Below are 25,495 nucleotides of genomic sequence, written 5' to 3'. Positions count from 1 at the left end.
GACGCTGACACAGAGAATGGGCGTCTGTGACTGGCTGCTTGAGTAACCTGAAAGCAGCCCATACATAGTACCATACTAGAATGTATGGGCTGATTGTACATTACTCAAACAGCCAATCACAGAAGCCCATCCTCTTTGACAGCATCTGCGATTGACTGTTGGGTCTGTCACATATAAAAGTGTGAAAAGAAAATTTTAAAAATGAATTTTTGATTCTCACCGCAGATAAAGCAGACAGCTACGTACTGCCACCCCCAGCTGCCTGGTTTTACCTTGGCTGGCGATCAAAAGACAGAGAAGCCGAATATTTGTTTTAAGCTTAACTTTTTTTTTTCCCACCATATGTTGATCGCCAGCCAGATAAAACCAGGCTGCTGGGGGCTGGGATTCGCAGCATGGTAAGGCCCAAGCGTTCTTGGCCCTCCACGCTGAAAATCGCAGCCCACAGCCACCCCTGAAAATGGCGCATTCATCATGGCATCATTTCCAGGTGCTTTACCCGGCTCTTCCAGCGGCCCTGGTGGTGAGTGGCAACCTGGGTAATAATAGGGTTAGTACCAGGCCATCTTTGCCTTATCAGCTGGTACTAAGCCCGAAATTCATGGTTTCACGCCAAATTAGACATAGTCACCATCAATTTCTAGTAAACAGAAAAAAAAAAGACAGAATTTTTTTTTTTTATTATTAAAAATAAAACACATTTAGGGACTCCGTCTTTAATAAAGAAAAATCCTCACTCCCAATGGAATCCATAGGTCTTCTGTCTTCATCTCTCTTAGATCTTTGCCATCAGACAAATATGTCTGCTGACAGATGAGCAGGCACAGAATGACACTGGATCACTGTTACTGTGTAGTGCAGTGCTATGTTTCTTTTTTTGTCATTTCATGCAGTGTAGAAATCTTGGGAAAAGTGTGGATTGTGCTCTGGAAGTGATCAGTTATATCTAACTAGGTTATTTTCTGCAGAAATAAGTCCTGTATAGAAGATGTGATATATCAGTCTGCAGTTAAAGAACTTCACCTAGAGACATCACTGGTGAGTATGTGTATTACCTATACACACACACACTGACACTATATACAGAGCTCCTGTGCATAATGTCACTGGTGATCACTGTATTACCTGTACACTGACACTATATACAGAGCTCCTGTGTATAATGTCACTGGTGATCCCTGTATTTCCTATACACACACACACACACTGACACTATATACAGAGTGTAGCGTCGGCGTCCCTGCCTCCTGCTAGGCAGGGACGCTGTTCCCCTCACCTCTCCGCTCCGAGCCCGGCGTCCTCCTCCCGCTCTGCTGGCAGCGCGCGCTCCTTCCCGGCCACGGTGCTTAGGGCGTGCGCGCTCCCCCCCTCTTAAAGGGGCCGCGCGCGCCATCCTAAGGAGTCCCCGGCCAATGGCCGGAGGACTTCACCATATATAAGGCACCTCCTCCAAAATGGAGGTGCCCGAGCAATGTTGTTGCACTGTTCACTACTCTGCTTCAGCCCTCAGGTCCCGTTTTCAGTTACTTGCCAGTTTCCTGCCAGTTTGCTGTCCGATTCCTGCCTGTTATCCGCTTACCTGTTTGCTAGCCTGAGGTCCGACGGTCTGCCTTCCGACATCTGTCAGTCTGTCTATGGACCAGCTTGCCCGCTCACCTGGGAGCGCTCACCTGCTACCTGTCTGCTAGCCTACCTGGAGGCTCCGCCGTCACGTGCTGTGACCACCTGCCAGTCCAGAGACTCTTGCCCGCTCACCTGGGAGCGCTCATCTGCTACCTGCCTGTTAGCCTACCTGGAGGCTCCGCCGTCACGTGCTGTGACCACCTGCCAGTCCAGAGACTCTTGCCCGCTCACCTGGGAGCGCTCATGTGCTACCTGCCTGTTAGCCTACCTGGAGGCTCCGCCGTCACGTGCTGTGACCACCTGCCAGTCCAGAGACTCTGGTCCACTCACCTGGGAGCGCTCATCTGCTACCTGCCTGTTAACCTACCTGGAGGCTCCGCCGTCACATGCTGTGACCACCTGCTTATCCAGAGACTCTCGCCTGCTCACCTGGGAGCACACATCTGCCATCTGCCTGCTAGCCTACCTGGAGGCTCAGCCGTCACAGGTCGTACCTACCCTTTATCCAGAGACTGTCCCGGTCACTTGCCGTGACCTCCTGCCCGTTTACCCAGAGACTGTCCCGGTCACTTGCCGTGACCTCCTGCCCGTTCACCCAGAGACTGCCCCGGTCACTTGCTGTGACCTCCTGCCCGTTTACCCAGAGACTGTCCCGGTCACTTGCCGTGACCTCCTGCCCGTTTACCCAGAGACTGTCCCGGTCACCTGCTGTGACTACCTGCCTGTCTTCCCTGGTCGCCACCCGCTGCCTTACAAGGACCGCCCCCTTGTATAAGTTGCTCAGAGGTTCCGCCTCCCAGACCCGTTACACAGAGCTGTGCATAATGTCACTGGTGATCCCTGTATTAGAATCATAGAATCATAGAATGGTAGAGTTGGAAGGGACCTCCTGGGTCATCTGGTCCAACCCCCCTCAAAGCAGGATTCACTAAATCATCTCAGACAGATGTCTGTCCAGCCTCTGTTTGAAGACGTCCATTGAAGGGGAACTCACCACCTCTCGTGGCAGCCTGTTCCACTCATTAATCACCCTAACTGTCAAAAAGTTTTTTCTAATATCTAATCTGTGTCTCCTCTCATTTAGTTTCATCCCATTGCTTCTAGTCTTTCCTTGTGCAAATGAGAATAAAGATGATCCTTCTACAATGTGACAGCCCTTGACATATTTGTAGACAGCTATTAAGTCTCCTCTCAGTCTTCTTTTTTGCAAGCTAAACATTCCCAAATCCTGCAACCGTTCCTCATAGGACATAGTTAGCAGACCAGTCACCATTCTGGTCGCTCTTCTCTGAACTTGCTCCAGTTTGTCTATGTCTTTTTTAAAATGTGGTGCCCAAAACTGTACACAGTATTCCAGATGAGGTCTGACCAAAGAGGAGTAAAGACCGATAATGACTTCACGTGATCTAGACTGTATGCTTCTGTTAATACATCCCAGAATTGTATTTGCCTTTTTTGCTGCGGCATCACACTGTTGACTCATGTTCAGTCTATGATCTATTAGTATACCTAAGTCTTTTTCACATGTACTGTTGCTTAGCTCTATTCCTCCCATTCTGTATATGCTTTTTTCATTTTTATTGCCCAGATGTAGTACTTTGCATTTTTCCCTGTTAAAAAACATTCTGTTGTTTGCTGCCCACTGCTCCAGTTTATTTAGGTCTTTTTGAATCCTCTCTCTCTCTTCTCTAGTATTAGCTATCCCTCCTAGCTTTGTGTCATCAGCAAATTTAATCAGTTTACCCTCAATTCCTTCATCTAAATCATTGATAAAGATGTTGAACAATACAGGTCCCAGGACGGAGCCCTGTGGTACCCCACTTGAGACATTCATCCAGCTGGATGTGAAGCCATTTACAACCACCCTTTGAGTCCGATCACTAAGCCAGTTATGAATCCACCTAACAGTTGCCTGGTCCATTGCATATTTGGTCATTTTTTCAATAAGGATGGTGTGAGATACTTTGTCAAATGCTTTGCTGAAGTCAAGATATACTATATCTACAGCATTTCCCTGATCCACCCAGTCAGTGATTCTGTCATAGAAGGAAATTAAGTTAGTCTGACATGACTTGTTAGTTACAAACCCATGCTGACTCTGGTTAATCACTTCATTCTTATCCATGTACTTACATACATGTTGTTTAATAATTTGTTCAAAGATCTTTCCTGGTATAGAAGTCAGACTCACCGGCCTATAGTTGCCTGAGTCCACCTTCTTCCCCTTTTTGAAGATAGGAACAACATTTGCTCTTCTCCAGTCTTCTGGGACTTCTCCTGTTCTCCAAGAATTTTCAAAGATTATGGAGAGTGGTTCTAAAATTTCTTCTACGATCTCCTTCAGTACTCTGGGGTGTAATTCATCTGGACCTGGAGACTTGAACTCATTTATGTTAGCTAAATATTCCCTCACAATCTTTCTGTTTACAGATAACTTGGATTCTTCTATTCCTTTGAAAGGACAGTGAAGATCAGTTGATGTTACATTTTCTTTCTGAGAGAAAACAGATGCAAAATAGGAATTAAAAAGTTCGGCCTTCTCAGCATCCTCTCTTACCATTTCTCCATTTTCATCCTGTAAAAATCCTATAGCATCTTTGACTTTTCTTTTACTTTTGACATACCCCCAAAATTCTTTTTTATTGCTTTTGACATCTCTTGCAAGCCTTAATTCATTGTCAGCTTTAGCTAACCTGATACGTGCCCTGCAGGATCTGCAGACTGCATTATAATCTTCTTTAGATATGCCTCCCTCTTTCCATTTAATAAACATTTCTTTCTTTCTTTTTAGCATGTGTTTAAGTTCTGTGTTCATCCATCCTGGTTTCCTTAAATGCTTCCCATTCTTCCTACTTTTCGGGATTGTTAACGATTGTGCTTTGAGAATCTCATTTTTAAAATTTCCCATCCTTCCTGGACATTTTTGTCCTTAAGGACATCCAGCCATTGGATCCCTCCTATTCTCTTTCTGAGTCTCTTAAAATCTGCCTTTCTAAAATCTAACCTTGAAGTTTGAGTCTTCACATGTCTTCCTCCTCTAGTTATCCAAAATTCTATAATAGCATGATCGCTGCCTCCTAGGGTCCCAGCCACCTTTACCTCCTCAACCATTTCCTCCCTGTTTATAAGGATTAGATCCAAAGTAGCAGATCCCCTTGTTTTCTCCCCTACCTTTTGGAAGATAAAGTTGTCAGCAAGAGAGGATAAGAATTTGCTTGACCTGTTAGTTTTACTTGAGAGAGATTCCCAACAAATGTCTGGATAGTTGAAATCTCCCATGACCACTACGTCATATTTTTTGGAGAACTTGGTCATTTGATACATAAAGAGTTCATCCATATCTTCAGCTTGCCCAGGTGGCCTGTAGTAAATGCCTACAATGGTGTCCTTTCCGTTGTTCTCTCCTTGTATTCTTACCCAAACAGTTTCCACAGAACTCCCAGTCTCTGAAGCTTCAGTCTCTGTGCAGATATACGCTTTTCTAACATACAATGCAACACCTCCTCCTCGTTTATCAAGTCTGTTTCTTGCAAATAAGTTGTATCCTTTTAGCCTTTTATTCCAATCATGTGTATCGTCCCACCAAGTTTCAGTGATTCCAATGACATCATATTTCTTTTCCTGCATTAGTAGTTCCAATTCTCCTTGTTTGTTGCCCATGCTTTGTGCATTTGTATAAAAACATTTTAGTTTGTGATTGGTTTCTCTTCCTCCCATATTTTTATTATTTAAATTGTTTTGTCTTTGTTCTTCCTTTCCACTTCCAGTAGCAGAGATCTCAATAGTATTTGTCAGCTGTATGGCTTTTTCTGGCCTTTTGCTTCCCTTCCCACATTGTTCTAGTTTAAAGCTCTTCTGATGAGTGTAGCAAGGCGACTTCCAAATACATGTTTTCCAGTCTTCGTAAGGTGCACCCCATCTCTAGCAAGTAGTCCATCGTATAGGTAATTCATTCCGTGATCCAGAAATCCAAATCCTTGTTGATGGCACCATCGACGTAGCCAGTTGTTCACCTGTAGAATCTTATTCCACCTCATTGTTCCATGGCCATCCACTGGGAGGATGGATGAGAAGACCACCTACGCTCCCAATTCTTTCACTTTCTTGCCTAAGTCTTCAAAGTCACTGCAGATGGTTTCCAGGTCCTTTCTTGCGGTGTCATTTGTCCCCACATGTATTAGCAGGAATGGGTAGTGATCTGTAGGTCTGAAGAGTCTTGATATCCTGTCAGACACATCTTTAATTTTTGCTCCTGGAAGACAGCACATTTCTCTTGAGGTTATGTCTGGTCTGCAGATAGCGGCCTCTGTTCCTCTTAACAGGGAATCCCCCATGACCACCACTCTCCGTTTTTTCTTCACAACATTCTTCTTTCTCCATCCAGGAGGATTCTGAGGGCTTACAAGGTTATTCATTGCTGGCAAAGTCTTATCTTGCTGTATTTCTTCATGGTTCTCCTGCGTGAGAGCCTGGTACTGGTTCCTGAGCAGTATGGGTGCTGACTGCCTCTCGATCCTCCTGCTTCTGTGGGTCACATGCTTCCATTCCTCTGTTTCCTCAGGTGCAGTTCGAATTTCTTCTCTTTCTGAATCATGAAGAGATAATTCTGCTCTGTCTAAGAACTCTTCACCTTCCTTAATGATTTTCAAGGTAGTTAACCTCTCTTCTAGATTTCGCAACTTTTCCTCCAACAGGGACACAAGCTTGCATTTCTGGCATGTGAAGTTTGGCTTTTCCACTGGCAAGTCTGTGAACATGTAGCAGGATATGCAGCTCACCAAATGGCTCCTGGACTCTTCCATGTTCTTACTGTTAATGTTCTGAAAACAGTGAAAAAAGCTTAAAAAAAAGCTTCAAAACCGGCGCGCGGTTTACTGATGTCCTCTTTTCAGCTCCAACAGCCAAAATCCAGTGTTCTTTGAGCTCGCGGAGACTCTTCACTCACCCCAAAATGCAGTGGGAATATGCAAATTATCTCCTCAGGACTCCTCCCCTGGTTTACCGATGTCCTCTTTTCAGCTCCAACAGCCAAAATCCAGTGTTCTTTGAGCTCGCGGAGACTCTTCACTTACCCCAAAATGCAGTGGAAATATGCAAATTATCTCCTCACGACTCCTCCCCTGGTTTACCGATGTCCTCTTTTCAGCTCCAACAGCCAAAATCCAGTGTTCTTTGAGCTCGCGGAGACTCTTCACTTACCCCAAAATGCAGTGGAAATATGCAAATTATCTCCTCACGACTCCTCCCCTGGTTTACCGATGTCCTCTTTTCAGCTCCAACAGCCAAAATCCAGTGTTCTTTGAGCTCGCGGAGACTCTTCACTTACCCCAAAATGCAGTGGAAATATGCAAATTATCTCCTCAGGACTCCTCCCCTGGTTTACCGATGTCCTCTTTTCAGCTCCAACAGCCAAAATCCAGTGTTCTTTGAGCTCGCGGAGACTCTTCACTTACCCCAAAATGCAGTGGAAATATGCAAATTATCTCCTCAGGACTCCTCCCCTGGTTTACCGATGTCCTCTTTTCAGCTCCAACAGCCAAAATCCAGTGTTCTTTGAGCTCGCGGAGACTCTTCACTTACCCCAAAATGCAGTGGAAATATGCAAATTATCTCCTCACGACTCCTCCCCTGGTTTACCGATGTCCTCTTTTCAGCTCCAACAGCCAAAATCCAGTGTTCTTTGAGCTCGCGGAGACTCTTCACTTACCCCAAAATGCAGTGGAAATATGCAAATTATCTCCTCAGGACTCCTCCCCTGGTTTACCGATGTCCTCTTTTCAGCTCCAACAGCCAAAATCCAGTGTTCTTTGAGCTCGCGGAGACTCTTCACTTACCCCAAAATGCAGTGGAAATATGCAAATTATCTCCTCACGACTCCTCCCCTGGTTTACCGATGTCCTCTTTTCAGCTCCAACAGCCAAAATCCAGTGTTCTTTGAGCTCGCGGAGACTCTTCACTTACCCCAAAATGCAGTGGAAATATGCAAATTATCTCCTCAGGACTCCTCCCCTGGTTTACCGATGTCCTCTTTTCAGCTCCAACAGCCAAAATCCAGTGTTCTTTGAGCTTGCGGAGACTCTTCACTTACCCCAAAATGCAGTGGAAATATGCAAATTATCCCCTCAGGACTCCTCCCCTGGTTTACCGATGTCCTCTTTTCAGCTCCAACAGCCAAAATCCAGTGTTCTTTGAGCTCGCGGAGACTCTTCACTTACCCCAAAATGCAGTGGAAATATGCAAATTATCTCCTCAGGACTCCTCCCCTGGTTTACCGATGTCCTCTTTTCAGCTCCAACAGCCAAAATCCAGTGTTCTTTGAGCTCGCGGAGACTCTTCACTTACCCCAAAATGCAGTGGAAATATGCAAATTATCTCCTCAGGACTCCTCCCCTGGTTTTTCAATGCAAAGGCGAAAACTAAGGGAGACCCACTCCCCAATAGTGGGTAGAAGGTTTTTAGTACGCTGTAATCCACGTCTGTTTCAAGGGGCATTGCAGTTCCTCATAATTTTTGGAAAGCCTTCCATTCACTGTTTAGGCCAACAGTGTACAGGAGACCCAGTTGATATAAATAGAAAAAAACGGTTTAGTTAAGGCCCTCTGACCTCCATGTCATTTCCAAGGTACATTCGAGTGCCTCAAAATTTTTCGTAGGCATTGCACTCACTGTATGCCCTATAACTGTGTAGCCAAACCGCTCCTTTTGTTACAGAAACATATCCTACAAGACATATGTGGTTGACTGGCCTGATATTGATGTGAATGGTCCCTGTTCCTCCTGCTCTTTCTCCTTTGCCACCACCTCATCCATCATTCATCACCTGAAGCTTTGTTTTAATGGGAGTCATAGAACTGGGTTAGTAGCAGGAAAACATCCAGCAATCCTCGGAGGAGGTAGGATATGCGCCAAAACGCTGACCACCTCAGGCCTAGCCGCTACTACATACATGCGCTTGCATTCCAAGAAAACAAAGCAGATGCTAACTTGTATCATCATCATCATGGTCCTCACCTTGGCACTCTCAACTCCCCTGAGGGAGAAGCCAGGGCCCACTGGAGGAGTCTGGTTCTCTGGTGGTCTCGTCCAATGCTGCCCTAAAGCAGGCCAGGCTAAGAAAAGTGTGTGGGGGGATGTTCCAAGGAGAAATAGGGGCCCCTGGGGACCGTTTATGGACACCCGGCTGCCCCCAGGGGGCTGGGGACCGTGTGTGAACACCCGGCCGCCCCCTGGCGGCTGGGGACCGAGTGTGAACACCTGGCAGCCGGTCGGCTGGGGACTGAGTATGGATTCCAGGCCGCCAATGCAGCCATGACTCGGTGGTCAGATTCCGCCTCCACGTGCCTAAAAAGGCCCAATTTCAAGTGCAAGCAAGCAAGCAGTATGGTAATGCAGCCTGGCGGTGAGTGGGTGGCAGGCTGCACACTTACGCTTGCATTCCAAGAAAACAAAGCAGATGCTAACTTGTATCATCATCATCATGGTCCTCACCTTGTCACTCTCAACTCCCCTGATGGAGAAGCCAGGGCCCACCGGAGGAGTCTGGTTCTCTGGTGGGCTCGTCCAATGCTGCCCTAAAGCAGGCCGGGCTAAGAAAAGTGTGTGAGGGGTTGTTCCAAGGAGAAATAGGGGTGGCTGGGGACCGTTTATGGACACCCGGCTGCCCCCGGGCGGCTGGGGACTGAGTATGGACACCCGGCCGCCACCTGGCGGTTGGGGACCGAGTGTGGACACCCCGCCGCCGGGCGGCTGGGGACTGAGTATGGATACCAGGCCGCCAACGCTGCCATGACATGGTGGCCAGATTCCGCCTCCACATGCCTAAAAGGCCCAAGTTCAAGTGCAAGCAAGCAGTATGGTATTGCAGCCTGGGGGTGGGTGGGTGGTTGGCTGCATATTTGCGCTTGCATTGCAAGGAATGGGGGAGGTACAATTGAACCCTGCCCTGGGACAAGAACTTGCACGGGGATAGTTGCAAGTCTGCATCTTCTGATGCGGCAAGGATGACTTCTGATGGGCACACTTTTAGGCAGTGACCGGGGAGTCAGAGATGCTTCCAGGGGTCTTTCCCATGCTGTCCCCATGTCTTTTCAGCACTGTATGCATGTGTCACACAGCACATGGCCAGATAAGGTTGTAAAATGTTAAAATTACATTTCCCGTTGAATGCATTTGTCACGGTTGAAGCAATACAAAAGTGCAAAAACGCATTAAAAATGCTACTTGTGAACATAGCCCAAGGTGTGGAGGAGTATTTTTTTTTTTGGTTATTTATTTTACCTTATGCACAAGTCTTTACCCTGGAAAGGAACTTCCTTAACATATTTCACAGGAAAGCAGTTTCAGTTTAGTTTTTGAACGTTTTATTGTGAGCCCTTAAAAGTGGTTTAATACCTCTGACCACATTGTTGACAGCAGTGACCTGGGGGTCAGAAATGCTTCCTGGGGCGATCCCCATGCTGTCCCCATGTCATTTGAGCACTGTCACTATCGTTTTGGGCACTTGTTAGGCTTTTAAAAGACAGCCGGGGATGCCGCCGCGAAAATGCTCGGGTCTCCCATAGACTAACATTGGGCTCGTGGCTCAGGTCGAGCACCCGAGTATCATGGCGAGCTCGGCCTGAACTTCGAGCACCCGAGCATTTTAGTGCTCGCTCTTCACTACTAAATACCCTTCATTATTTATTATTTTTGCACTTTGCGATTTACCCATTTACTTCCGGTTACTTGGGTATTTTGCTTGCCTTTGGTTTTTCTTTGTCTAGTGGCCTTATGTGAACATGCATTTACATTTTGCCTGCAATTTATGTTTCAGTTCAGACTTCTAGGTTTTTTTCTTTGTAGTTCAGTGTGCTTTAGTGCATATTAGGGTGTGGCCACCCTTTGTCTGAGCTGAAATGTTTATTCTGCCTCAGGTCTATGCTTCTACTAGGGGGTCAGTCTCTCTGCCCTTATCCATATGTACGTCACTTGACAAATGGTAAGGTTTTAATATTAGAGTTAGGACTGTCCCATAAGGGTTGCCGTGATGTGGCGGGATAGCTTTTGCATTATTTTTATCAAAATTATGTTAACTAAATACCCTTCATTATTTATTATTTTTGCACTTTGCGATTTACCCATTCACTTCCGGTTACTTGTGTATTTTGCTTGTCTTTGGTTTTTCTTTGTCTAGTGGCCTTGTGTGAACATGCATTTACATTTTGCATGCACATCAATTTATGTTTCAGTTCAGACTTCTAGGTTTTTTCTTTATATGCTATATATACTGTATGTGCGGGAAGGGAGCTTGTATGTACACTGCTTGCTATGTGTGGGGTAGGGAAGCTGTCGGACAAAGAGGGGTCCTGCAAACATCCAACTAATGGCCCCCCATATATATTACAGGAAGGTAGGTCAAACCCAAGGATTTTTGCTGGAGCAGCCAACCATGTGCTGTGTATGGGGCCATCTCCCCCACACATATAACCACATTCATGTATATGGGGGAGTCGGGATGTGTTGTGTGGACAAGCGTCCGGTCTAAAGCTAACTAGTGTATGGGCATCTGAGACTAAGGCAAGTTATCATCCAGAAAGTCTTTCTCCAGCCTGCTGAAAAAATGCCGGATAGAGAAAGGCTTTTATCACCTAAGCCAGATCTCACTGGAGGGGAAGCAAGAAGAAAAAAGGAGAAATGTAAAATAAATCACAAGTACAGACAGTTGTCATCCAAAACTTTATCTGGTATCGACCAAGAAAATTACAATCAGTAAAAGTATAAACCACATTTAGGAAAAACACCGATGAGCTGCGGGACCATCGCTTCTTCTTCTGGGACTTTTTGGTGGACAGGTTGCTCTGCTGTCAGAGGCCTTTCTTGTTCTTGGACTTCTCCTTCATGTGGATTCTGAAGACTAGGAGGCTCCTGAGGGTCCATCTCTCCTGCCGGCAGCTCAGAATGACTTGGAGATATGTTTCCTTCAGTCCAGGAAAGCAAGAGAGGAAAAAGATGAATGTGATGTAATAACAAGGCAAAGCTAAAAAAAAACATGTATAAAAAATCATGTAACTGCAAACTGCACAAAAATGACCCCAATAACATAAGTGCTGTAGTATTAAAGAACCTGCAAAACGAGTGGTGTGAAAAGACCTGGGACTTGTCAGAAATATGTAATGTTTTGTCTAAAATGACAAAAAAAAAGAAAAGATTCAAGGGATCAGCAGCATTTTATAACAGGTAAAAAATATACAAATTTGTGACAAGTGACCGGTATTAAGTATTGTGGATGATAACCAGACGTTTATTTCAAATGAAGAGTTTAATGAACATTTTGTATTCGGCCAATTGGAACCTTCCCGGAAATGTCTGCGCCGGTGATAAAATCTACTTACTAACAGAGCTCCCGACTGGACACAAAGAACTGCAGCTTATGGAGGAATGAAGCTTCTTTCCTTCTCAGCCAAGAACTTCTTATACCAGTCCCGTACGGCCTCTATCATGTCCTGATATCTAGCAGAAAGAGAAAAAATCAATTATAAACTAAATAAAATTTATTAAAGAAAAAAAAACCTCCTGTAAACATGAAGCATTTGTAGCAAAGCACAGCCATTATTTACAGGGCACAATTGTTTTACTTTATTCTATATTAGTGGCCGCTCTGTGCAAAAACTTGTGGGAAATTACTGCAGCACTAATATTGTCCGTCCAGAGAGCACCCAAGTATTCCCCAATTTCTGACTCCACCGCCCGATTGCCCCCACAAGCACAATGCTGCTCCGCTGTCACCTGCCTGGTACAGGCTCCTTTATAGGGTCCTTTCAGCAGTTGTTCACCAAGATGTGAAGTAATCCGAGTACAGGGTTTCCCATGTCTGAGTGCAGGGGTGGAGAGCAGAGAGGATCAGACAGAGACAGGCCCATACACAGACTGCTAGTATATAGAGGACAAATCTCACTGAACAGCAGCCACAAGAAGCTTCTGGATGGGGGCAGTGGGGGTGAGACAGCACTTCAGCAACGTGTTTGGGAGAGAAGGAAGAAAATAAGCAAATGAAGAAAATGTATAAAGTTCACAAGTCTGCAATGTGAGGAGGATAATTACATGAAGAAAACCCTCTAGGTGCAGCGTCTGCAACCGGAAAACCGCCCCAAGGTCCACCTGTGTCATCAGCGCCCCCCTGCTGGACCCCTAATCAGTTGTACTGCAGACTCTGATGATTGATAGTGACACTAGGTCAGCTCTTTCCCAATGGCGGCACTAGCTGACCATCCTGTGGATAGGACAGGTGCCGGATCATTCAGTCCTTTCCCTCTTCCCCAACGTGAAGCAAACATCCCTCTGACCAGACAAACATCCCCCTGACCAGACAAACATCCCCCTGACCAGACAAACATCCCCCTGACCAGGCAAACATCCCCCTGACCAGACAAACATCCCCCTGACCAGGCAAACATCCCCCTGACCAGGCAAACATCCCCCTGACCAGACAAGCATCCCCATGACCAGGCAAACATCCCTCTGACCAGGCAAACATCCCCCTGACCAGGCAAACATCCACCTGACCAGACAAACATCCTCCTGACCAGGCAACCATCCCCCTGACCAGGCAAACATACAACCCCTTTTTTTCTTTCCCATTTTACTTGCTTTATTAATTTCACCTCCAACATTACTGACAACTCCAAGTTCAATAGTTTGATAGTCTCATCTCCTGCCTTTGTATGTGGAGGAGGCAATAAACAGCCGTATACATCCTAAACCTGTCACAAGGACTTTCTCTGCAACTCCCTACTCTCAGCTGTCCCCCTGTAACAATCCACCTTTTTCTCTTTCTCGCTCATACATTTCAGACACTTTATTAACATGTTAATCATATTTCCAAACTTACTGCATTCCACTTCATCTGATCATACATCACCGTTTAAAAGAATCACAATCACTTACTTGTCTGCTGCGGTAATTCTTGGATTGTTTTCTTGCTGTTGGTTGGTCTTATTTTGCTGTTTGCTGTCCTTAAACCACCATCTGCCGCACAGTGTCCACATCTTGTTCCACCGGGTCGCTCTTTTGATCCCTGCAACAACAGACACTATGCGAGTATGACTTCACATGTGACATTTCCAAGTCCCTTGACCATTGTGGTGCCAATGGAGTACCCCTTTTCTCGTTATCATGCCACCGAAGCACGCCATTTCCCGCTAGCATGCCACCGTAGCACACCTTTTCCCGTTAGTATGCCACCGGGCACACCTATTCCCGTTAGCATGCCATCGGAGCACACCTATTCCCGTTAGCATGCCACCGGAGCACACCTTTACCATTAGCATATGACCGCAGCACACCTTTACCGTTAGAATGCCACTGGAGCACACCTTTACCATTAGCATGCCACCGGAGCACACCTTTTCCCGTTGGCTTGCCACCGGAGCACGCCACTTTCCCGTTGGCTTGCCACCGGAGCACACCTTTTCCCGTTGGCTTGTCACCGGAGCACGCCACTTTCCCGTTGGCTTGCCACCGCAGCACGCCACTTTCCCGTTGGCTTGCCACCGGAGCACGCCACTTTCCCATTGGCTTGCCACCGCAGCACGCCACTTTCCCGTTGGCTTGCCACCGGAGCACGCCACTTTCCCGTTGGCTTGCCACCGGAGCACGCCACTTTCCCGTTGGCTTGCCTCCGGAGCACGCCACTTTCCCGCTGGCTTGCCACCGAAGCACGCCACAGTCCCGTTGGCTTGCCACCGGAGCATGCCACTTTCCCGTTGGCTTGCCACCGAAGCATGCCACTTTCCCGTTGGCTTGCCACCGGAGCACGCCACTTTCCCGTTGGCTTGCCACCGAAGCACGTCACTTTCCCGTTGGCTTGCCACCGGAGCACGCCACTTTCCCGTTGGCTTGCCACCGGAGCACGCCACTTTCCCGTTGGCTTGCCACCGGAGCACGCCACTTTCCCGTTGGCTTGCCACCGGAGCACGCCACTTTCACGTTGGCTTGCCACCGGAGCACGCCACTTTCCCGTTGGCTTGCCACCGGAGCACGCCACTTTCCCGTTGGCTTGCCACCGGAGCACGCCACTTTCCCGTTGGCTTGCCACCGGAGCACGGCACTTTCCCGTTGGCTTGCCACCGGAGCACGGCACTTTCCCGTTGGCTTGCCACCGGAGCACGCCACTTTTCCGTTGGCTTGCCACCGGAGCACGCCACTTTCCCGTTGGCTTGCCACCAGAGCACGCCACTTTCCCGTTGGCTTGCCACCGGAGCACGCCACTTTCCCGTTGGCTTGCCACCGGAGCACGCCACTTTTCCGTTGGCTTGCCACCGGAGCACGCCACTTTCCCGTTGGCTTGCCATCGGAGCACGCCACTTTCCCGTTGGCTTGCCACCGGAGCACGCCACTTTCCCGTTGGCTTGCCACCGGAGCACGCCACTTTCCCGTTGGCTTGCCACCGGAGCACGCCACTTTCCCGTTGGCTTGCCACCGGAGCACGCCACTTTCCCTTTGGCTTGCCACCGGAGCACGCCTCAGTCCCGTTGGCTTGCCACCGGAGCACGCCACAGTCCCGTTGGCTTGCCACCGGAGCACGCCACAGTCCCGTTGGCTTGCCACCGGAGCACGCCACAGTCCCGTTGGCTTGCCACCGGAGCACGCCACTTTCCCGTTGGCTTGCCACCGGAGCACGCCACTTTCCCGTTGGCTTGCCACCGGAGCACGCCACTTTCCCGTTGGCTTGCCACCGGAGCACGCCACTTTCCCGTTGGCTTGCCACCGGAGCACGCCACTTTCCCGTTGGCTTGCCACCGGAGCACGCCACTTTCCCGTTGGCTTGCCACCGGAGCACGCCACATTCCCGTTGGCTTGCCACCGGAGCACGCCACCGTCCCGTTGGCTTGCCACCGGAGCACGCCACAGTCCCGTTGGCTTGCCACCGGAGCACGCCACTTTCCCGTTGGCTTGCCACCGGAGCACGCCACTTTCCCGTTGGCTTGCCACCGGAGCACGCCACTTTCCCGTTGGCTTGCCACCGGAGCACGCCACTTTCCCGTTGGCTTGCCACCGGAGCACGCCACTTTCCCGTTGGCTTGCCACCGGAGCACGCCACTTTCCCGTTGGCTTGCCACCGAAGCACGCCACTTTCCCGTTGGCTTGCCACCGGAGCACGCCTCAGTCCCGTTGGCTTGCCACCGGAGCACGCCACAGTCCCGTTGGCTTGCCACCGGAGCACGCCACAGTCCCTATGGCTTGCCACCGGAGCACGCCACAGTCCCGTTGACTTGCCACCGGAGCACGCCACTTTCCCGTTGGCTTGCCACCGGAGCACGCCACTTTCCCGTTGGCTTGCCACCGGAGCACGCCACTTTCCCGTTGGCTTGCCACCGGAGCACGCCACTTTCCCGTTGGCTTGCCACCGGAGCACGCCACTTTCCCGTTGGCTTGCCACCGGAGCACGCCACTTTCCCGTTGGCTTGCCACCGGAGCACGCCACTTTCCCGTTGGCTTGCCACTGGAGCACGCCACATTCCCGTTGGCTTGCCACCGGAGCACGCCACAGTCCCATTGGCTTGCCACCGGAGCACGCCACAGTCCCGTTGGCTTGCCACCGGAGCACGCCACAGTCCCGTTGGCTTGCCACCGGAGCACGCCAGTTTCCCGTTGGCTTGCCACCGGAGCACGCCACTGTCCCGTTGGCTTGCCACCGGAGCACGCCACTGTCCCGTTGGCTTGCCACCGGAGCACGCCACTGTCCCGTTGGCTTGCCACCGGAGCACGCCACTGTCCCGTTGGCTTGCCACCGGAGCACGCCACTGTCCCGTTGGCTTGCCACCGGAGCACTCCACTGTCCCGTTGGCTTGCCACCGGAGCACGCCACTGTCCCGTTGGCTTGCCACCGGAGCACGCCACTTTCCCGTTGGCTTGCCACCGGAGCACGCCACTTTCCCGTTGGCTTGCCACCGGAGCACGCCACTTTCCCGTTGGCTTGCCACCGGAGCACTCCACAGTCCCGTTGGCTTGCCACCGGAGCACGCCACTTTCCCGTTGGCTTGCCACCGGAGCACGCCACTTTCCCGTTGGCTTGCCACCGGAGCACGCCACTTTCCCGTTGGCTTGCCACCGGAGCACGCCACTTTCCCGCTGGCTTGCCACCGGAGCACGCCACTTTCCCGTTGGCTTGCCACCGGAGCACGCCACAGTCCCGTTGGCTTGCCACCGGAGCACGCCACTTTCCCGTTGGCTTGCCACCGGAGCACGCCACTTTCCCGTTGGCTTGCCACCGGAGCACGCCACAGTCCCGTTGGCTTGCCACCGGAGCACGCCACTTTCCCGTTGGCTTGCCACCGGAGCACGCCACTTTCCCGTTGGCTTGCCACCGGAGCACGCCACTTTCCCGTTGGCTTGCCACCGGAGCACGCCACTTTCCCGTTGGCTTGCCACCGGAGCACGCCACTTTCCCGTTGGCTTGCCACCGGAGCACGCCACTTTCCCGTTGGCTTGCCACCGGAGCACGCCACTTTCCCGTTGGCTTGCCACCGGAGCACGCCACTTTCCCGTTGGCTTGCCACCGGAGCACGCCACTTTCCCGTTGGCTTGCCACCGGAGCACGCCACAGTCCCGTTGGCTTGCCACCGGAGCACGCCACTTTCCCGTTGGCTTGCCACCGGAGCACGCCACTTTCCCGTTGGCTTGCCACCGGAGCACGCCACTTTCCCGTTGGCTTGCCACCGGAGCACGCCACTTTCCCGTTGGCTTGCCACCGGAGCACGCCACTTTCCCGTTGGCTTGCCACCGGAGCACGCCACAGTCCCGTTGGCTTGCCACCGGAGCACGCCACTTTCCCGTTGGCTTGCCACCGGAGCACGCCACTTTCCCGTTGGCTTGCCACCGGAGCACGCCACTTTCCCGTTGGCTTGCCACCGGAGCACGCCACTTTCCCGTTGGCTTGCCACCGGAGCACGCCACTTTCCCGTTGGCTTGCCACCGGAGCACGCCACTTTCCCGTTGGCTTGCCACCGGAGCACGCCACTTTCCCGTTGGCTTGCCACCGGAGCACGCCACAGTCCCGTTGGCTTGCCACCGGAGCATGCCACTTTCCCGTTGGCTTGCCACCGAAGCATGCCACTTTCCCGTTGGCTTGCCACCGGAGCACGCCACTTTCCCGTTGGCTTGCCACCGAAGCACGTCACTTTCCCGTTGGCTTGCCACCGGAGCACGCCACTTTCCCGTTGGCTTGCCACCGGAGCACGCCACTTTCCCGTTGGCTTGCCACCGGAGCACGCCACTTTCCCGTTGGCTTGCCACCGGAGCACGCCACTTTCCCGTTGGCTTGCCACCGGAGCACGCCACTTTCCCGTTGGCTTGCCACCGGAGCACGCCACTTTCCCGTTGGCTTGCCACCGGAGCACGCCACAGTCCCGTTGGCTTGCCACCGGAGCACGCCACTTTCCCGTTGGCTTGCCACCGGAGCACGCCACTTTCCCGTTGGCTTGCCACCGGAGCACGCCACTTTCCCGTTGGCTTGCCACCGGAGCACGCCACTTTCCCGTTGGCTTGCCACTGGAGCACGCCACTTTCCCATTGGCTTGCCACCGGAGCACGCCACAGTCCCGTTGGCTTGCCACCGGAGCACGCCACTTTCCCGTTGGCTTGCCACCGGAGCACGCCACTTTCCCGTTGGCTTGCCACCGGAGCACGCCACTTTCCCGTTGGCTTGCCACCGGAGCACGCCACTTTCCCGTTGGCTTGCCACCGGAGCACGCCACTTTCCCGTTGGCTTGCCACCGGAGCACGCCACTTTCCCGTTGGCTTGCCACCGGAGCACGCCACTTTCCCGTTGGCTTGCCACCGGAGCACGCCACAGTCCCGTTGGCTTGCCACCGGAGCATGCCACTTTCCCGTTGGCTTGCCACCGAAGCATGCCACTTTCCCGTTGGCTTGCCACCGGAGCACGCCACTTTCCCGTTGGCTTGCCACCGAAGCACGTCACTTTCCCGTTGGCTTGCCACCGGAGCACGCCACTTTCCCGTTGGCTTGCCACCGGAGCACGCCACTTTCCCGTTGGCTTGCCACCGGAGCACGCCACTTTCCCGTTGGCTTGCCACCGGAGCACGCCACTTTCACGTTGGCTTGCCACCGGAGCACGCCACTTTCCCGTTGGCTTGCCACCGGAGCACGCCACTTTCCCGTTGGCTTGCCACCGGAGCACGCCACTTTCCCGTTGGCTTGCCACCGGAGCACGGCACTTTCCCGTTGGCTTGCCACCGGAGCACGGCACTTTCCCGTCGGCTTGCCACCGGAGCACGCCACTTTTCCGTTGGCTTGCCACCGGAGCACGCCACCTTCCCGTTGGCTTGCCACCAGAGCACGCCACTTTCCCGTTGGCTTGCCACCGGAGCACGCCACTTTCCCGTTGGCTTGCCACCGGAGCACGCCACTTTTCCGTTGGCTTGCCACCGGAGCACGCCACTTTCCCGTTGGCTTGCCATCGGAGCACGCCACTTTCCCGTTGGCTTGCCACCGGAGCACGCCACTTTCCCGTTGGCTTGCCACCGGAGCACGCCACTTTCCTGTTGGCTTGCCACCGGAGCACGCCACTTTCCCGTTGGCTTGCCACCGGAGCACGCCACTTTCCCTTTGGCTTGCCACCGGAGCACGCCTCAGTCCCGTTGGCTTGCCACCGGAGCACGCCACAGTCCCGTTGGCTTGCCACCGGAGCACGCCACAGTCCCGTTGGCTTGCCACCGGAGCACGCCACAGTCCCGTTGGCTTGCCACCGGAGCACGCCACTTTCCCGTTGGCTTGCCACCGGAGCACGCCACTTTCCCGTTGGCTTGCCACCGGAGCACGCCACTTTCCCGTTGGCTTGCCACCGGAGCACGCCACTTTCCCGTTGGCTTGCCACCGGAGCACGCCACTTTCCCGTTGGCTTGCCACCGGAGCACGCCACTTTCCCGTTGGCTTGCCACCGGAGCACGCCACATTCCCGTTGGCTTGCCACCGGAGCACGCCACCGTCCCGTTGGCTTGCCACCGGAGCACGCCACAGTCCCGTTGGCTTGCCACCGGAGCACGCCACTTTCCCGTTGGCTTGCCACCGGAGCACGCCACTTTCCCGTTGGCTTGCCACCGGAGCACGCCACTTTCCCGTTGGCTTGCCACCGGAGCACGCCACTTTCCCGTTGGCTTGCCACCGGAGCACGCCACTTTCCCGTTGGCTTGCCACCGAAGCACGCCACTTTCCCGTTGGCTTGCCACCGGAGCACGCCTCAGTCCCGTTGGCTTGCCACCGGAGCACGCCACAGTCCCATTGGCTTGCCACCGGAGCACGCCACAGTCCCTATGGCTTGCCACCGGAGCACGCCACAGTCCCGTTGACTTGCCACCGGAGCACGCCACTTTCCCGTTGGCTTGCCACCGGAGCACGCCACTTTCCCGTTGGCTTGCCACCGGAGCACGCCACTTTCCCGTTGGCTTGCCACCGGAGCACGCCACTTTCCCGTTGGCTTGCCACCGGAGCACGCCACTTTCCCGTTGGCTTGCCACCGGAGCACGCCACTTTCCCGTTGGCTTGCCACCGGAGCACGCCACTTTCCCGTTGGCTTGCCACCGGAGCACGCCACATTCCCGTTGGCTTGCCACCGGAGCACGCCACAGTCCCATTGGCTTGCCACCGGAGCACGCCACAGTCCCGTTGGCTTGCCACCGGAGCACGCCACAGTCCCGTTGGCTTGCCACCGGAGCACGCCAGTTTCCCGTTGGCTTGCCACCGGAGCACGCCACTGTCCCGTTGGCTTGCCACCGGAGCACGCCACTGTCCCGTTGGCTTGCCACCGGAGCACGCCACTGTCCCGTTGGCTTGCCACCGGAGCACGCCACTGTCCCGTTGGCTTGCCACCGGAGCACGCCACTGTCCCGTTGGCTTGCCACCGGAGCACTCCACTGTCCCGTTGGCTTGCCACCGGAGCACGCCACTGTCCCGTTGGCTTGCCACCGGAGCACGCCACTTTCCCATTGGCTTGCCACCGGAGCACGCCACTTTCCCGTTGGCTTGCCACCGGAGCACGCCACTTTCCCGTTGGCTTGCCACCGGAGCACTCCACAGTCCCGTTGGCTTGCCACCGGAGCACGCCACTTTCCCGTTGGCTTGCCACCGGAGCACGCCACTTTCCCGTTGGCTTGCCACCGGAGCACGCCACTTTCCCGTTGGCTTGCCACCGGAACACGCCACTTTCCCGCTGGCTTGCCACCGGAGCACGCCACTTTCCCGTTGGCTTGCCACCGGAGCACGCCACAGTCCCGTTGGCTTGCCACCGGAGCACGCCACTTTCCCGTTGGCTTGCCACCGGAGCACGCCACTTTCCCGTTGGCTTGCCACCGGAGCACGCCACAGTCCCGTTGGCTTGCCACCGGAGCACGCCACTTTCCCGTTGGCTTGCCACCGGAGCACGCCACTTTCCCGTTGGCTTGCCACCGGAGCACGCCACTTTCCCGTTGGCTTGCCACCGGAGCACGCCACTTTCCCGTTGGCTTGCCACCGGAGCACGCCACTTTCCCGTTGGCTTGCCACCGGAGCACGCCACTTTCCCGTTGGCTTGCCACCGGAGCACGCCACTTTCCCGTTGGCTTGCCACCGGAGCACGCCACTTTCCCGTTGGCTTGCCACCGGAGCACGCCACTTTCCCGTTGGCTTGCCACCGGAGCACGCCACAGTCCCGTTGGCTTGCCACCGGAGCACGCCACTTTCCCGTTGGCTTGCCACCGGAGCACGCCACTTTCCCGTTGGCTTGCCACCGGAGCACGCCACTTTCCCGTTGGCTTGCCACCGGAGCACGCCACTTTCCCGTTGGCTTGCCACCGGAGCACGCCACTTTCCCGTTGGCTTGCCACCGGAGCACGCCACTTTCCCGTTGGCTTGCCACCGGAGCACGCCACAGTCCCGTTGGCTTGCCACCGGAGCACGCCACTTTCCCGTTGGCTTGCCACCGGAGCACGCCACTTTCCCGTTGGCTTGCCACCGGAGCACGCCACTTTCCCGTTGGCTTGCCACCGGAGCACGCCACTTTCCCGTTGGCTTGCCACCGGAGCACGCCACTTTCCCGTTGGCTTGCCACCGGAGCACGCCACAGTCCCGTTGGCTTGCCACCGGAGCACGCCACTTTCCCGTTGGCTTGCCACCGGAGCACGCCACTTTCCTGTTGGCTTGCCACCGGAGCACGCCACTTTCCCGTTGGCTTGCCACCGGAGCACGCCACTTTCCCGTTGGCTTGCCACCGGAGCACGCCACTTTCCCGTTGGCTTGCCACCGGAGCACGCCACTTTCCCGTTGGCTTGCCACCGGAGCACGCCACTTTCCCGTTGGCTTGCCACCGGAGCACGCCACTTTCCCGTTGGCTTGCCACCGGAGCACGCCACAGTCCCGTTGGCTTGCCACCGGAGCACGCCACTTTCCCGTTGGCTTGCCACCGGAGCACGCCACTTTCCCGTTGGCTTGCCACCGGAGCACGCCACTTTCCCGTTGGCTTGCCACCAGAGCACGCCACTTTCCCGTTGGCTTGCCACCGGAGCACGCAACTTTCCCGTTGGCTTGCCACCGGAGCACGCCACTTTCCCGTTGGCTTGCCACCGGAGCACGCCACTTTCCCGTTGGCTTGCCACCGGAGCACGCCACTTTCCCGTTGGCTTGCCACCGGAGCACGCCACTTTCCCGTTGGCTTGCCACCGGAGCACGCCACAGTCCCGTTGGCTTGCCACCGGAGCACGCCACTTTCCCGTTGGCTTGCCACCGGAGCACGCCACTTTCCCGTTGGCTTGCCACCGGAGCACGCCACTTTCCCGTTGGCTTGCCACCGGAGCACGCCACTTTCCCGTTGGCTTGCCACCGGAGCACTCCACAGTCCCGTTGGCTTGCCACCGGAGCACGCCACTTTCCCGTTGGCTTGCCACCGGAGCACGCCACTTTCCCGTTGGCTTGCCACCGGAGCACGCCACTTTCCCGTTGGCTTGCCACCGGAGCACGCCACTTTCCCGTTGGCTTGCCACCGGAGCACGCCACTTTCCCGTTGGCTTGCCACCGGAGCACGCCACAGTCCCGTTGGCTTGCCACCGGAGCACGCCACTTTCCCGTTGGCTTGCCACCGGAGCACGCCACTTTCCCGTTGGCTTGCCACCGGAGCACGCCACTTTCCCGTTGGCTTGCCACCGGAGCACGCCACAGTCCCGTTGGCTTGCCACCGGAGCACGCCACTTTCCCGTTGGCTTGCCACCGGAGCACGCCACTTTCCCGTTGGCTTGCCACCGGAGCACGCCACTTTCCCGTTGGCTTGCCACCAGAGCACGCCACTTTCCCGTTGGCTTGCCACCGGAGCACGCCACTTTCCCGTTGGCTTGCCACCGGAGCACGCCACTTTCCCGTTGACTTGCCACCGGAGCACGCCACTTTCCCGTTGGCTTGCCACCGGAGCACGCCACTTTCCCGTTGGCTTGCCACCGGAGCACGCCACAATCCCGTTGGCTTGCCACCGGAGCACGCCACTTTCCCGTTGGCTTGCCACCGGAGCACGCCACTTTCCCGTTGGCTTGCCACCGGAGCACGCCACTTTCCCGTTGGCTTGCCACCGGAGCACGCCACTTTCCCGTTGGCTTGCCACCGGAGCACGCCACTTTCCCGTTGGCTTGCCACCGGAGCACGCCACTTTCCCGTTGGCTTGCCACCGGAGCACGCCACTTTCCCGTTGGCTTGCCACCGGAGCACGCCACTTTCCCGTTGGCTTGCCACCGGAGCACGCCACTTTCCCGTTGGCTTGCCACCGGAGCACGCCACAGTCCCGTTGGCTTGCCACCGGAGCACGCCACTTTCCCGTTGGCTTGCCACCGGAGCAGCCACTTTCCCGTTGGCTTGCCACCGGAGCACGCCACTTTCCCGTTGGCTTGCCACCGGAGCACGCCACTTTCCCGTTGGCTTGCCACCGGAGCACGCCACTTTCCCGTTGGCTTGCCACCGGAGCACGCCACTTTCCCGTTGGCTTGCCACCGGAGCACGCCACTTTCCCATTGGCTTGCCACCGGAGCACGCCACTTTCCCGTTGGCTTGCCACCGGAGCACGCCACTTTCCCGTTGGCTTGCCACCGGAGCACGCCACTTTCCCGTTGGCTTGCCACCGGAGCACGCCACAGTCCCGTTGGCTTGCCACCGGAGCACGCCACTTTCCCGTTGGCTTGCCACCGGAGCACGCCACTTTCCCGTTGGCTTGCCACCGGAGCACGCCACTTTCCCGTTGGCTTGCCACCGGAGCACGCCACTTTCCCGTTGGCTTGCCACCGGAGCACGCCACTTTCCCGTTGGCTTGCCACCGGAGCACGCCACTTTCCCGTTGGCTTGCCACCGGAGCACGCCACTTTCCCGTTGGCTTGCCACCGGAGCACGCCACTTTCCCGTTGGCTTGCCACCGGAGCACGCCACTTTCCCGTTGGCTTGCCACCGGAGCACGCCACAGTCCCGTTAGCTTGCCACCGGAGCACGCCACTTTCCCGTTGGCTTGCCACTGGAGCACGCCACTTTCCCGTTGGCTTGCCACCGGAGCACGCCACTTTCCCGTTGGCTTGCCACCGGAGCACACCACTTTCCCGTTGGCTTGCCACCGGAGCACGCCACTTTCCCGTTGGCTTGCCACCGGAGCACGCCACTTTCCCGTTGGCTTGCCACCGGAGCACGCCACTTTCCCGTTGGCTTGCCACCGGAGCACGCCACAGTCCCGTTGGCTTGCCACCGGAGCACGCCACTTTCCCGTTGGCTTGCCACCGGAGCACGCCACTTTCCCGTTGGCTTGCCACCGGAGCACGCCACTTTCCCGTTGGCTTGCCACCGGAGCACGCCACTTTCCCGTTGGCTTGCCACCGGAGCACGCCACTTTCCCGTTGGCTTGCCACCGGAGCACGCCACTTTCCCGCTGGCTTGCCACCGGAGCACGCCACTGTCCCGCTGGCTTGCCACCGGAGCACGCCACTTTCCCGCTGGATTGCCACCGGAGCACGCCACTTTCCCGCTGGCTTGCCACCGGAGCAGGCCACTTTCCCGCTGGCTTGCCACTGGAGCACGCCACTTTCCCGCTGGCTTGCCACCGCAGCACGCCACTTTCCCGCTGGCTTGCCACCGGAGCACGCCACTTTCCCACTGGCTTGCCACCGGAGCACGCCACTTTCCCGCTGGCTTGCCACCGGAGCACGCCACTGTCCCGCTGGCTTGCCACCGGAAGCACGCCACTTTCCCGCTGGCTTGCCAACGGAGCACGCCATCATCCATTTAATAAAATGGGCCACACTTAGCTTTTTGTTTTATATAATGGGCCCATATAGTTTTTCATTGAATATATTGGGCACTACATAACCTTACATTTAATATATATAATCGTCTTATCATGTCTGTCTGTCTGTCCTTCTGTCCAGGAAGTCCTGCGTCGCTGATTGGTCCGACCGTGGTCAATCAGCAACGTGGGATTTCAGAAAAAGATGGCGGCCATTAGCAGCTCATCTGCCGCACGGAGGTCAGCGGCGATGTAGCCGGGAGATGACCGGCGCCAGCCGGTCAACTCCCGGTTGCTCGCAGCAGAAGTACCCCGACCAGCGGCGCCGCTGACCTCCATGCGGCTACCGTCGGGAGATCAGCGGTTAGGGCCGCTGATCTTCCGACGGAAAGTGTGAAGGGAGGACCGGGGAGCGGCGCCACCGGTCGGGATACTTCTGCTGCGAGCAGCCGGTCATTTCCCGGCTGCTCGGAGTGGAAGTACCCGCACAGGCAGCGCCGCTCCCCTGTCCTCACTAATACGATTCGGCGGCCACGACCAATCAGCGATATTGGCTCCAAATTTAAACACCGCTCTGCACAGAGGTCAGTGGCGATGCAGCCG

Source organism: Phyllobates terribilis, unplaced genomic scaffold (genome assembly GCF_046119375.1).
Source record: "Phyllobates terribilis strain yellow unplaced genomic scaffold, ASM4611937v1 Scaffold_152__1_contigs__length_4461920, whole genome shotgun sequence".
Lineage (NCBI taxonomy): Eukaryota > Metazoa > Chordata > Amphibia > Anura > Dendrobatidae > Phyllobates > Phyllobates terribilis.
The sequence above is the reverse complement of the archived record's forward strand: the minus strand, read 5'-3'. Positions refer to the sequence as shown.